The following is a 15073-nucleotide window of genomic DNA, read 5'->3' as shown; positions in this document are numbered from 1 at the left end:
GTTTTTTTTTTTTTAATGTTTATTTATTTTTGAGACAGAGAGAGACAGAGAGCATGAACAGGGGAGGGGCAGAGAGAGAGGGAGACACAGAATCCGAAACGGGCTCCAGGCTCTGAGCTGTCAGCACAGAGCCCGACGCGGGGCTCGAACTCACGGACCGTGAGATCATGACCTGAGCCGTAGTCGGACGCTTAACCGACTGAGCCACCCAGGTGCCCCTAAAGTGTTCTATTTTAGTTACAACCCCCTGCCTCTGAAAGCGAGTGAATGACGCATTTATAGGCTGGTCTGGCCTTCGTACCTCTCCCTGACCTCCCTCCCCCCCTTCACATTTAGTGATGCTTAGAGTTTGCTAAACACACCATGCTGTTCTCTGGGCCTGGAACCCACCACCCCGCCCACAGTCCTTCTCTGTCGTGAAGCTCCTCCTGTGTGAAGACTCTCCTCCCACCCCTCCACAGGAGAGGAGTCTGGCTGTGTCTCCTGTGGGCCCTCCTCCTGCTAAAACGCAGCTGCGCCATTTTCCTTGACACACAGTATGGTAGTTACTGCTCGTGCGTCCATCCCCCCCCCCGCTGCGATGTTGCGCTCCTTCACAGCAGAGACCCTGTGTTATTTAACTTTCTACCCCCGGAGCCTAGCATCCTCTCTTTTGCTGTAGGCCTACCATCCACTCTTTTCTCCTTAAAATGATCTGTTGACACCCATGCAGAATTCAGTTGTAGGCCAAGAAGCAAGGCAAGAGAGGTGGGGTATACCAAAGAGGAGGAAACAGACACTCGCTGGGACAAAAGGCATAATTCCATGCATTCGCGGAACTTCAGCTGACGCTGTGCAGTTTGTGAAAAGTAAACCATAGCTTACACAAAGGCTTGAGGTGCAGAGAAGGCAGGGGTCAGCGATAACAAAGCTCCTGGTACCTCTTCCTTCCCTTCAGCTGTGACCCTCTTCCACTACCCCCCCCCCTTTTTTTTTTTTTTTTTTTTGGTCTCCTAACCTGGTCTGGAATCTCCTGAATTGTTGTCAACAGCTAGTTATTCCATGTGTGTTATGCCCTGAATCCTGTTCTGAATACAACGCTAGTAGGTTCCACTAATTAATTAAATTGTACTTCATAGACTTGGAGTCAAGGCTCTTGAATACAAGATGCAAATTTATGCAACATATGCAAATCACTCATGTTCTCAAATTCCATGAACAAAATCTGGTAGCCTTGAGATAAAAAAGCCCCTGCCAAGCATCATCTCTTCTAATTATTTCTTAATTCCACCCCCCCCTCCCCCTTTAACACTGAACTAACACTTTCAGGCTTGGCAGAAACTGGTAGAAATACAATGAGAGTTGGTTACAAACAGGAAGTTCCTTAAGGGCAAAGACCCTCTAATCTACTTTATGTTCTCCGGGGGCTCCTAGTACACAGTTGAGCACACATAGTCTTCCATAGGGCACGGCACCACTAGTCCTAACTACTAAATTATGGATGATTTGGATGAACAGAAGTTGAAGCCCTGCAAGCTTTGTCTAAAACATGCCATTTAAGTCTAGGAATAAGGATACAATGACCTGCACTGTCTCTAACACGTGGGGTTATATAAATTCAGGTGCATTAAAATTAAATAAAACTAAAAAAAAATCAGTTGTCAGAATAGTCACTTTGACTGACAGCTATACGTGGCTAGTGACCTGCTGGGCAACACAGATATGAATGTTTCTATTTCCATACAAAGTTCTATTGGGCAGTTCTGGTCTAGGCGTGGCTACTCAAAGTCTGATCCTTGAGCCAGCAGTATGGCATCACATGGGAGCTTACTGGAAATGCAGGATCTCAGGCCCTACCCCAGGTCCACTTCATGAGACTCTGCATTTTAACAAAATCCCTAATTCATTCATACGCATGTCCGAGTAAGAGGCATCAGTCTAGATCCAAAATAGAAATTGGTGGTTCTCAGAGTTTAGCATGCATCAGAATCATCCGGAGGAATTATTAAACACACATTGCTGGGCATCGATCTGAGAGTTTCTGATTTAGTAGGTATATTCTAGTTTCCCAGTGCTGCCATAACAAATTACCACAAGCTGGGTGGTTGAAAACAAAAGAAATCTATGCTGTCTCTCAATTCTGGAGGCTAGAAGTTTGAAATCAAGGTGTTGGCAAGGCCGTGGTCCCTCTGAGGCCTTCCTTAGGTAGGGAAGAGTCCTTCCTTGCCTCTTCCTAGCTTCTGGGGGTTTGCTGGCAATCTCTGGTGATTCTTGGCTTGAAGGTATGTAGCTCTGATCTCTGATTCCATCATCACACAGCATTCACCTCTTATGTCTGTGTCTCTGGGTATGTCTCTCTTCTTAAAAGGACACCAGTCATATTGCATTAAGGGCCCACCCTGCTCCAGTACGACTTCATCTTAACTTAGCTAATTGCATCTGTAATGACCCTGTTTCATATTCTGGTGTACTAGGGCTTAAGGCTTCAACATATCTTTTTAAGGGGCAGGGGGCACACAATAGATAACAGGAATTCCAGGGTGGGACCTGATAATTTGCATTTGTAACAACTTCCCAGGTGATCCTGATGGTGCCCCAGAGATCACACTTTGAAAACTACAGGTCTAAGATACCTACAAAATAGGAGTACATAGAACTAAAAGTTGCATTATACTGTAGAAACAACTGTGTTCAGGAATTCTATTTTAAAGCATACTTGGAAGATGGTCATCCAGTCTACGTGTGAATACTTCCAATGACAGGGTTCTCATTACCAGCAGAGCAGCCTTTTCCACAGCTATTCCTGTGAAAATTCACACCCTTTGAACTTTCTAAATATCTGATATATCTAGACATCTCTAGATAACTGATAGCAGCTGAATATCTCAATATTGAACTCTATCTATATATCCCTTGTGTGACAGAATTCTCAGAATCCACTAGATTCTGGGTTGCTGCTGGGGGCATACTTGCTAAGGTTTTTGGGGATGATAATCATGTCTCCCATTATTATACATTAATTAGAACTAGACACTAGAATCCAGCAGATTAAGATCAAAAGGTCAGCTCTATTTCCAGCAAACATATATGGAGAGTACAACTTGGACCTTCACTGCAATCAGCCTTCCTCATAACCCCCACCTAGTTGAACTTATCTGACATAGTCAGATACAGAGAAGCAGGATGCTTGAATCTACACCAATGTGCAAGGTTTTGAGGATAAGAGTCACTGCTATTACCATATAAAGGCTTCACCACTAGTAGACAGGTTTTCCTGAAAGAGAAAGGAAAAACACCTAGTTTCTCTTCCTTCAAACTCACCCATCTAAGAAGACAGCCCTTCCCCTCTGGTGGCCAACTTGCCACCCACTCCCACTATTTTGTCTCTTTCAAACACACCCCCAATGTTACTTATAGAAGACCCCTCTTCCACGTTGCCCAAATGTTGGAAGGTGACCCTATTCTCAACTCAAGCCAATCGTAGTACCTCTAATCCCCTTGCAAGTGATTGGTTCTAGAATTCAGCTTTCAGCACAGCATTATTATAGAATGCTATAGAATGCACAGCATTATTCTAGATCCTGCAATTGGACCAGGGATGGGCACATGATACAAACTAGCCTAATTAGACTGAATAAGACGTTTGCTTGAACAGTTGGAAAAAAGATTTTCTAATGAGGAAGCATTTTGTTCAAGGACTGAGAGTAGCCATCTTCTAACTGCAGAAGAGTCAGTCTGAAGAAAAAAGCCTTCCCCTAGAGGCTGAGAAAAGGCAAAGAAGAGCAGAGAAATAGATTTCCAGCTCTAATTATAACAGGTTTGCTCTATCTTTGTTCATTTGTTTTTGTTGTTGTTTTTTAATTTTTTTTTTGAGAGAGAGACAGACAGAGTATGAGCTGGGGAGGGGCAGAGAGAGAGGGAGACAGAATCTGAAGAGGGCTCCAGGTGCTGAGCTGTCAGCACAGAGACCGACGTGGGGCTCGAACTCGCGAACCGCGAGATCATGACCTGAGCCAAGGTCAGACACTTAACTGGCTGAGCCACCAAAGCACGCCTGTTGTTGTTGTTTTAATTATAAAAGAAACTAAATTTCCTTATTGTTATTTAAGCTAGGTCTATCAGTGTTTCTGTCATGTCCAGGTAAAATAATTCTTACCAATAAAATACTCAAATGTTGTTCCCACGGGTTAGTAAAAGTTGCCTCATGAAAACCTAAAGATGTAGGACTAAATCTTCACCCACCAGTGCTCTATTTTAACTTATTAATGCTGCTCATAAAGTATGTGCCCTTCACTGGACAGATTGCTCCAGACACTGTGCTACTGGCAGCTCCCAGAACTCATCACAGTGTCTTCTACGGAATACACCGTAAGCAATCATTTATTGAGCAAATGCAGAGGGAGACTGCATTAACATTTTCAGCAGACACATAATAGTTGTCACAGTAAGTTCAGATAAACTAAAACCCCTAGAACATTTTTTACATAAACTAATGTCAAAGCTGTCTGTCTCTACCCTGTGTCTGAGCAGTTGCATTGTGTATGGAATTTTCTTTTTAACATTTTCACCTAAATAAAGGCCTTGATATTTATTGCAAGCCAGTTATATCTAGGAGATTCCAGCCTGGTGGATTCCAGCTCAGTTGAGATTATTTTTTTTTAAGGATTTATTTTATTTATTTATTTATTTATTTATTGAGAGAGAGAGAGAGAGAGAGAGTGTGGGGCAGAGGGAAAAAGAGATAGAGAGAGAGAGGGAAAGAAAGAGAATCCCAAGCAGCTCCACGCTCAGCACGGAGCCTGATGTGGGGCTTGATCTCACGACCCAGGATTCAGGAGCTGAGCCGAAATTGAGAGTTGGACAGTCAACTGATGGAGCCACCCAGATGCCCCCAAGATAATGTTTAATAGCAATGTTATCATTTGTCATGTCAGCTATTCTCCCTATTTTGGCATCAGCTTCAACAAAGATATACATTCCTTCTGTATTTTCATATGAATCAAATAGCAAAATATTGACTGAAACAGTGGCAGTAAGAGAAGACTCACTCTAGGTTCTCTCATTGTTTGCCAGGAGTAGTCACTCTAGTCCTCTCCATGCATTCCTGACTTGGCTGGTAAAATAAGAATTCCTGCCTTTCTAGAAATGTCAGGTTTATAACTTCTGCCACTTCTAGTCTACTCCCTCTACTTCTGCCCATGGTTGGTGATTAGTGACTTTTGGAGAAACACTGAAAATAGCCCGAGTGCATCCTCTCTGAGTTCTTCGGAGTTGCCTCTGCTCTAGGAAACTCTTCTCCACCAAACACTGAGCTGTCTCCTCAGGGGTGACCTGTTGTGGCCCAGCTATGCCATGACTGGATAGCGTTGAAATATCAGGAACTGTTAGGGGAGAGATTGTGGGCATATACCCAGTCAGGTTCTTCCATCAGTTTAACCAAAAACAAGGGCTGGGGTTTTGTTTGGTTTTTTTTCTTTATTAGGTTGACACCTACATTTATTTGTCCATTGCTTCAGAATCTAGGCACATAAGAACAATTTGTTATTAACTGCCTGTTTCCAAAGATTAATTTTTTTTTTCACTTTTTAAATTATCTCTACACCCAACGTGGGGCTCAAACTCACAACCCTGAGATCAACAGTTGCATGCTCTACCTACAGCCAGGTACCCCAAACAAAGCTCAGGCTTTTTCTCATTGTTCAGCCTACATTTGATTGTTCAACAGCTTTAAATGTATCAAAATATATTACTATTCAAGACTTTCAACATAATCAGGATTAAAGACAGATCTATGATATTCCCCTAATCGGACAACACGATAGTCCAACTAAAAAGTGAAAAGTAATGAATTAGGTACGACTTATTCCGAGCAAACACATCATAGTTTGAAATGATTGTTATCTTCGTTCAGGCTGCTATAACAAATTACCCTAGACCGGTAGGCTTGAACAACAGAAATTTATTTTCTTACACTTCTGGAGGCTGGAAAGTCCAAGGTCATGGTGCCAGCGTGGTCAGGGTTCTGGTGAGAGTTCACTTTTTGGTTGGCCATCTCATGTCCTCAAACAGTTGGGGTTGGCAGAGGAGGGGGTGGAGAAAGAGAGGGAGGGAAGAGACAGAAAGCTCTCTGGTGTCTCTTCTAAGGGCACTAATTCCATCATGATGGCTGTATCCTCAGGACCTAATTACCACCCAAAGGCCCTGTATCTTAATCCTATCACACTGGGGATTAGGGTTTCAACATATGAATCTGGGAGAGTAGACAAACACTCAGTCCATAGCAATTATTGTGTTCTTATAAAAACTTACAAGTTATCTGTTTAGCAAAACCTAGATGAGTATTAAAAAGAATTAGCCTTCAAGTTATACATTGGTATTTTCCATGATTCTCACTTTTTCTCCGTTCTGATAATCAGACTACTCTTTATCTTGTCTTTTAAAGCCACTCCCATGAACCACAATTCCTCTAAGATTTCTGTGGCTGTCAAATGGGACTTGCATTTCCTTCAGTCCCTTGGAATGTAATTCCCAAGGTCCAGAGACGTGAATTCAAAAAAACCAAACAGATGAATTCCTACCAAATCTTGTCTCTTGAGAAAATTAAAACAAACCATAGCAATTGTCACTCCAAGCTGTCAACTGCCTGAGAGATTCAGAGATCCATGGTCGGTAATCATTTGTTACTTTGCTGAGCATCTGGTCTGGCCCACTCTCATAAGTGGTAGGTGGCATCAGTTCACCTAGCTGGTGACAGCCTAGTCACCTGCCCAATGTCCCCATCTCAACCATGTGTTCTGTGTGTACTCTTTATCTCATCATGGTGATTACAACTGCTCTGTCTTTATGAAAAAGATGCTGGGCGAAAACGTGATTTCTTATTGCTATGGTGGAAATCAAAAAGGTCTAAAGAAAAGATGGCAGTCCTGAATTTAAAAGCTTAAACGTGTCTTGAGTCAAATGTCTCACGAATGCCAGTGAACTCAAGCACTTTGGTGGCATGATGGTTTCTTGAAATGTTGATTTGTAATGTGTTCTCTGTATTTTCCTTCTCCCTTCATTTCAAGAAGGTGGTTGGCCTATCGGTTGGCTGAACCTGAAGCTGTGTCAGAATAACTTTGTTTCTTATCTTCTGGGAAAAGCTGAGCTTGTTGAAAAGTTTATGCTGAGAGTTCTAGAGAAGATCAGAGAAGAGAGAGAAAGAGATTTTGCCCAGGCAGGAAAGGGTTAGGATTTGATGGGCCCATGATGCCTTTTACCAAGAGAAGTGGCAAGACCACAAGAGGACATGGCTTCTAGCCTCACTGTATTCTGCAGCCACAGAGAGCACCTGGCTTGTATGGACCACGTGGGGTGAACAGAGAAAATAACAAGAAATCATGTGGCCTGAAGATTAGATATTTTGGAGAAGAATGCTAAATTCCATCAATATCTACTTCACCCATCCTTCCTGGATACACAAGTCAATTCTTCTTATCTGCTAGTCCCCTTCCATTTAATTACAGCCAAGTGCCTGAGTCTGGCTGAAGTAATGTACACCACATTTAGGCCTGCCCCTTAAGGATGTCTCCATGATCTCCCCATTACCACCTTAAATCACTTTCTGGTCTGAGTGGCAGGAAGCAAAGGATTGCAAAGCCCAGAGGATGATTGGAAGATCCCATGATGGAAAGATTCCCTGAGTTACCACTTGACAAGAGCTGCCCAGCATGGCTACCTGACCAGGAATATCCATGTTGGACTTCATGCGAGTAAGGGACAAACCTCTTATCCTAAGAGACTGTGATCTGGAGTTGTTGTTTTTTTTTTCTTACACAATAACTAGCTTTAATTGCCCTGCCTAATTCAGATGTCTAACCCCTCGCTCCCATGCAACACATACCTCTCAGAGGCTTATATCTGGTATAGAGCAGGATACCCAAGTAACAGCTGAGATAGAGCTGTTTGCTGGTTCACTGGGATCCTAAGAGTTGCACTGAACTTGATGTAAAGGAGACACGCTACTTCAAAAGAAGATTTGACGTTGCAGGCCAAGAGTTTTATCTCATTTCTCCATCTGAACTCCTCTTTCTTTCTGGAAGAGACGCAAATAGTAGAGTCCGGCCTCCCTAACAGACAAGACTCTCCACAGCACACCTAACTGTGATTCTTCCTGCCAAGGTAGGCACCAGCTTTCTGGCCTCCCGCTTTAATTTCCAGCCTTTCTTGGTCCTTCCAGGGTACAGGCGTGAGCCTCAGAGGTCTGGAGGGCAAAGAGTTATGCTTTCTTTTGGGGGCCGAGGGGGGAGGCTTTTTGCTTCTTCAGTCAATTAATGAGATCAAAATTTCAACTTGAGGCTGCTCTGCCCCCGTCTCTAGCCCGCGCTATCACCTGAAATACTGCCCACCACACACATGCTTTTGACAGCAAGAGCCGCTCAAAAGCCTCTCCATGCCTCTATTCCAGGAATAATCCGAGGAAAGGGTTGCTACCTGTAAAAGCTGTGAGTGCCGAAGCCCTCCCTGTCCGCTGCTTCAAAAGAACAACTACCCTCAGTCTGCCTTTATTTTGCATTATCGCTCTTCTTTTTCAATGAAAAGTCCCTGCTCTCTATTCATTATAAAGAATAGAGAGCTTTTCAAGTGTGAGTTGCTCAACCCAGAAGGGAACAGAGCTATTTTTAAGAGGGTTTCAACTCAGAGCTGTTACACAGGCCAGCCTGCCAGCAGAAGAGGTCTTCCAGGGAGGGAGGCCGAAGGCAATCGCGGCCTCTCGTCAGGAGGGGATATGCAGGAAGGAAGCTCCTGGGGCAGAAATATTCTAGCTCTCTGGCCCACAGACAGCCCTGGTGCCTTCACACCTGGCTCCTCCAGGCAGAACCTCACAAGGGGGTCGGGGGAGTATTTTTTATTCTCACCCATTTGGGGTTTGCCTGCTGCCTTAGGTTTCTCACATCGACTTCCTCCAAATAGGAAACAATCTGCTTGATTCTCATCCAGGAGCACAGAGAGGAGGGGGGCCGCCTTTATGTCCTCTCCTATCTTCGTCAAGCCATATGCAACTGGCAGCCACCACACTTCTCTCAGTGGGAAGAGGATAATCAGAGCTGGATTCCTGAATGAAAGGAGGAACATGCAGAGTCGCCTGCCTCTCGCCCAATGGCAGTGGAATCCTTGTGGCCTGAGTCAGTCCAGAGCTCATCTGAAGCCCGCGCCCTTTAGGGACCGGGATGGGCTCTCAGATTCAGAGTCAGAGGGGCGTGGGTTCAAACCTCGCCTGTCGGGCCCCTGTTCTCTTAGGGTAAATGAGGATAACACTACTATCCTCTCAGAGGCGTTGTGGGGAGGGTTACCCATCCTACAGCGGCACACGCGTGTTCATCATGGATCTGGGGGCTGGAAAGGTATGCTCTCTAATTTCTTTGAAGAACAGAAAATGGTGCTGCTGGATGACAGAAGAGATATTGACAATTTTATAGGAACTAATGATTCAGGAGGATTGAGATGGCTTTCTATTCTCACATTACATTAAGCTTCTCCAACAGAGAGAAGGGGCAGGGAATTGAAACTATCCCATTGTTCTGGGAGCTTTGGGGAGTAGAAGACATGCGTGTATCCTAAATGATGAGAGGGGACAAAAATGTCAACTAGTTTCCTACAAAGAATTGCCAAAAGAAATAGAGAAACTTTTTTTCATTACAATATACCTTGCACCAATGGAGGTACAGAACTTATAGAGTCATCTTCAGTAAATTTTTTTAAGGGAAAGTAATAGCCAAGAAAATATAGGCTATTGGACCCAAGGGCAAAGATAACGCAAAGATATGCAGGTATAGGGTTATACTGTTAGAAAGATGGGGCAACCAATGAGGCTCTGAGCTTCCAGTAGGCCAAAGCAGAAAGGGAAATATTATGTTACCAAATGTATATCTTTCATGAGGAACCCCCTACTGCTACCAATTCCTCATCCTTTTTTATCATAAGATTCATGAGCATGGATAATTATCTTCAGGAAGAGAATACTTGGGGAGTTTCACTACGGCCTCTTTCAAGTATTTGATGGGCTGCCAAGTACAAAAAGGAAAGATTGCTTTGGGTAATTCCAAACCACAAAACTAGAATCAATGAGTGTAAGTTAAAGGGAACAGATTTTGGTTAAAAATAAAGAACTTTCTAACAATTAGAGTTGTCCATAAATGGAATGAGCTGTCTGGCAAAGAAGTGAGCTCCCTGTTACTGGAAGTGATCAAACAGAGGCTGGCTAACCATCTGCTAAGGATAAAAAGGATTTGTACATAATGAGAGAATTATGCAACAACATAATACAAGGCTCTTCATGACAGTTTTATTTATAATAGTGGGAAAGAAAATAGAATCAACCTAAATGTCCAACAGTAGGGGATTAGATTATTATGGTACTCTCATATGATTTATTTATTTTTTACAGATTTTACAGATGTTAAACATCAATAAAATGATGACATGGGAAATGCTCATAATCTGTTACTAAGTGAAAAAAAAAACAGGCTGTAATAGCATATATATTGTGATGCCATTTTGTCAAAAAAATATTTGTGCGTGGAAGAATAACACTAAAAAGTCCGTACATGAAAACATTAATAATGATTGCCATTAATGTTTGAATTATGGGTGATTTTCCTCTTCAGAGCTTCTCAGGGTTATCCAAGTCTTGTATGTTGAGCACTTACCACTTATGTAAGTGGGAGGTGGGGTGGGGGGAGTAAAAAGAAAAAAACCCTCCAAAATCTCTTATTCACTAGTAGCTTCAACTAGATGATCCCTACAGTTTTTCAAACCTAATATTCTATGATTTTTATTTTAAGTTTATGTTGATTGTTTTTCTCATAAAGTAACTTGTCTTTAAAAAAGATTTTAGTCAAATATAAACGCCCTCCCCCCCCCCAAATATATTGGCTTAAATCATAAAGTTTGGGTATAATCAAATATATTTCTGACTGCCATGGCCATTTTCATCTGAAGTCTCTTTTGAAAATATTTGGGATATAATTTTATTTTTATTTTTTTTTAACGTTTTATTTATTTTTGAGACAGAGAGAGACAGAGCATGAACGGGGGAGGGGCAGAGAGAGAGGGAGACACAGAATCGGAAGCAGGCTCCAGGCTCTGAGCCATCAGCCCAGAGCCCGACGCGGGGCTCGAACTCACGGACTGCGAGATCGTGACCTGAGCCGAAGTCGGACGCCCAACCGACTGAGCCACCCAGGCGCCCCTGGGATGTAATTTTAAAAGTCTATACAGGAGAGTAGAAAGAGCTTATGAATTGGAATCAGACACTGCTGGGTCTCAAATTTTGGTTCCATTACATACCAGCCTTAATTTCCTCAACTTTAATGTGGGATAATAATAATAACTAAGATTCGTTTAAGATTCACTACGTGCCAGACACTGGTTAAGTGCTTTACATGCAATGGAATCCTCAATAAAGTCCCCTGAGGTGAATTCTATTTTCCTTATTTTTCAGATGATAAAACTAAAGCACAGAGAATTTCTATATCTTGCCAAGATCAGACAGCTCTAAGTGATGGAGGAAAAATTCAACCTCAGGTAGTCTAACCTTAGGAACCATGGTGTTAACCACTATACTATACTGCCTTAGAGAGTTGTGGAAGGATTGATTAAATTAACACACATAAAATGCCTAGCAGAAAAGCAGGCAGTCAGCATGTTAAGTTTCTCCCTAAACTTTTCCATAGCTATTTGGCCCCAGAAAGACTTTTGATTGTCTTCTCCAAGAATGCATTCAATGAATACACTGGAGAAATGTTGACTGTATGGTAGGCAGTCTTACAACAAGTTCATTATCAATGGCATTGATGTCAAAATCAGAGATATTAGAAATCACGTCCCACAGCATTCATTCTGGGACTGATTCTTTAATATTTCATCAATGATTTACATGGATAGAACAGAAAATAAGCTCCTAAAGCTGACAGATGATACATGCTGTTAGCAGATGACACCCATCGTCAGTTAGGAGGGCTAGCATCCAGGACAGGATTAGAATTCCAAATGGTCTGGCAAGATGGAGAAGAGGTGGAGGCAAAAAGAATGAACTTCATTAGCAACTAGCACAGAGTAATACATTTATTAAGAGGGAAAACATTATACCAGCATAGCAAGGGCAGTGACTAACAATGAATAATTGTTGCTGGAAAGAGTTAATGGTTAAAGTTGCTCATAAGCTGGAAGTGAGACAGAAAAGTCAAGTCTGATTCTGGAAATGTACTGAAAAAATAAGACTTTGTTGGAGTAAATCAATTTCCCCATTATATACCATATTTGAAACACTCTTTTGAGTCCTGTGTTTTTTTTCCCTCAATATTGTTCTGGACTTATTGGAAAAGGCATACAAAAAGTAAAGGAAATTTTTACAATTACAAAATACAACCGAGGGAATAGTGAGGGAACTGAGATCTTTTAGTTGAAGACCAGTCAATTGCTGACAATTCATTTCAGAAATGCTTACTGAGCAGTATCTATATGCCAGCCATTGTGCTGGGTGCTAGGAGACAGAGAGAGTCAAGATCTGGTTTCTGCCCTTGAGAAGCTTAAAGACAAGAGAATAATCACTCTTAGGTTTATAAAGACTGTTATTTAGCTCTGATATTCCTGGATAACTCCTATGCATCTCTTTCTTTTATCTCCCCTTCTTTCCCTCATTTCCTCTTCTTTTTCTTCCCTTCTCTAGATGTTAGGTCTGTGATTGGAGCCCACTAGCATGGCAGGTGAGCTAGGTATATTCAGTAGCGTCCCATTTGAGACTTTGCCAGGATACTAAGATCTTTTCTTCTTCCATCTCAAAATATTTCTATAAACATCTTTCACCCTTCACAAACTTCCAATAACATTTCAGGCAATGAAGCAAGGCTGGGAGAGAGAAAAGTAGGTTGTCAGATGCAGAATAGATCAGTTTGGCTGGAGAGAATGCTAGAGTAGGTATATTATGAATTTTATAATATTAAGGAATTTTAACTTCCTCTTATTGGTGACAGAAAGTCAATGAAAGTTTGTGAGAAAGGGAGTGACAAGATCAACTTATGTTTTAGCAAGAGTGATCTTATTGTGGTAGACGGAATGGGTTCTTAGCAGACCGACTGGAGGAAGAGTCTTGTTAGAAGGTGGTTATTAAGCTATAAAAAATGACCAGGATTAGGCAGTAAAGTTAAAAGAGGCAGAAGATATGCAGATGTGAGACACACTGTAAAAGAAAAATCAATAAGATTTGATGCCTAAATATGAGCATCAAAGGAAAGAGAGGAATTGAAAACAACCCATAGATAGTAGACAAGGGGTTTGGAAATAAAAATGTCATTAACCAACCGAGGCAGTGGGAAGGTCAAGATGTTTGAGGTAAGGCAGTCATGATGGGTTTAGGGCCAGACAGGTTGTCTTTGTGTTGATGGAATATATAAATAAAAACCATATATCCAATGGTGAGCTAGGAATAGATTTTCTAGATCATCCTCACAGAGGTAATAGTATGTCCTGGAAACCTCCACCTGTATATCCCACTGACACATCACACTCTGCATGCCTAAGACTGAACTCCACTGTCATTCACAAACACGAAACTCAATTTGTGTTTTTCCTCAGGTTAATCATGCTTTTATAAACACCCAGGCTACCAAACTCAGAGTCATCTCTGGCACCTTCCTCTCCCATCCTTTCCACTCCCACAAGCAACTAGCCACTAAAACAATCAATTCTAGGAGCAAAATGTGTTGTATATCAATTCCTAGTGCCATAGTTAATGCTTGCATGGTATGTTCTCTTAACTATCACACAATTTTATAACAGGTTTTCATGCCACATGAGTCTGTATTTTTCCACTGGCTACTGAATGAAATTCAAAGTCTTCCAGAATGAACATACTTGTCCAGTCTAATCATTGAGTATGTCTATACATACCCAACCTGAAAAAGCCCCACAAGCTTCCCTGCCTTTATTTAATGATGCCAGGCATTTGTATGCCTGGGTTACCTTTATTGATGATGTTCCATTACTTTGAAATAAAGTTCTCTACTCAAGGAAAATATCTTTCAATTTCTGAGTCCTGTGCTAGCCCCATTATGAGGGCTTCTCATTGCTTGTTCTCTTCACTCATGTTGTTTTCTTTGAAAGCAAGAGCCTGAACCAGGGAGGTGGAAGTAGATGTGGGAAGAAGCAAAGTAGGTAATAAAAGTCTAAGCAAAGGATTGTGGGGAAGATGGACACAGAGAAGGGAGAAGTTCAAGATAAAATGATAGTCTTGGCCAGGCCCAGTTAGCTGGAGAAATTATCATGTCTCCCTTGACAAAAGGGAAGAAGAAAGAAAGAAAGAAAAAGAAAGAAAGAAAGAAAGAAAGAAAGAAAGAAAGAAAGAAAGAAAGAAAGAAGAGGGGAGGGGAGGGGAGGGAAGGGAAGGGAAGGGAAGGGAAGAGAAGGGAAAGGAGGGGAAGAGAAAGAACAAAAGAAAAAGATTAATTTGGCTTTGAGTATGTTTGAGTTGAGAGATCAGCAATGAACCCAAATTGAGTTGATAATTAAAAAGCCTTTCAGAAATGAAAAGAGTGGTTGAAGCTAGAGAAAAATATTTGGAATTTACACGCAAAGAGATGATACCAGATGTGTGGGGAATAAAGGGATAGAAGATTCTGTTAGGGAAAAGGTTGGCCTGAGGTTAGACTATAAACATGTTATCAGAGTTCCAGTCCAAAATGTCAACATAGGAAGACCCTGAACTCACTTCCTCGGTGGACACACCAAGTCTACACCTATTTATAAAGCAATTCCTCCTGAAGAAAAAAATAGACAAAGAAAAACAAACAAACAAAAACAAAAACAAAAACAGAGCAAATAGAGAATGGCAAGAAAGATGGAAGCAGGGTAACAAAGGGAAACCCCGTCTGCCCACATGGTGAACTACAGTAAAGAAGGGACGTACAGGGACCATCAACAGATTCATCTGCGCTGGGGCACAAAAAAAAAAGCCATGGTTTAAAAGGGCAACTAGAATATAGAGGAGCCATCTCTAGAAACCTGCCAAACAGCAGGAGAGTTGCTGGAACTCTTTCCAGGTCAGAGGAACTGATGAGTG

At 41.9% G+C, this 15073-nt stretch overlaps 1 long non-coding RNA gene and 1 pseudogene across 1 annotated transcript; both read left to right on the top strand.

Annotated features, from left to right (window-relative positions):
• Positions 1–15073, top strand: part of LOC131503659 (mitochondrial carrier homolog 2-like) — a 57167-nt pseudogene that overhangs the window by 29208 nt on the left and 12886 nt on the right.
• Positions 1009–14290, top strand: LOC131503660 (uncharacterized). Its single transcript, XR_009257514.1, has 3 exons — positions 1009–3796; positions 11459–11541; positions 13795–14290. It is a non-coding gene; the product is annotated as an uncharacterized LOC131503660 (long non-coding RNA).

This window comes from Neofelis nebulosa, chromosome 2, assembly GCF_028018385.1.
Source record: "Neofelis nebulosa isolate mNeoNeb1 chromosome 2, mNeoNeb1.pri, whole genome shotgun sequence".
NCBI classification, from domain to species: domain Eukaryota; kingdom Metazoa; phylum Chordata; class Mammalia; order Carnivora; family Felidae; genus Neofelis; species Neofelis nebulosa.
Note: the sequence above shows the minus strand (reverse complement) of the source record. Positions and strands in the feature narration are given on the sequence as shown.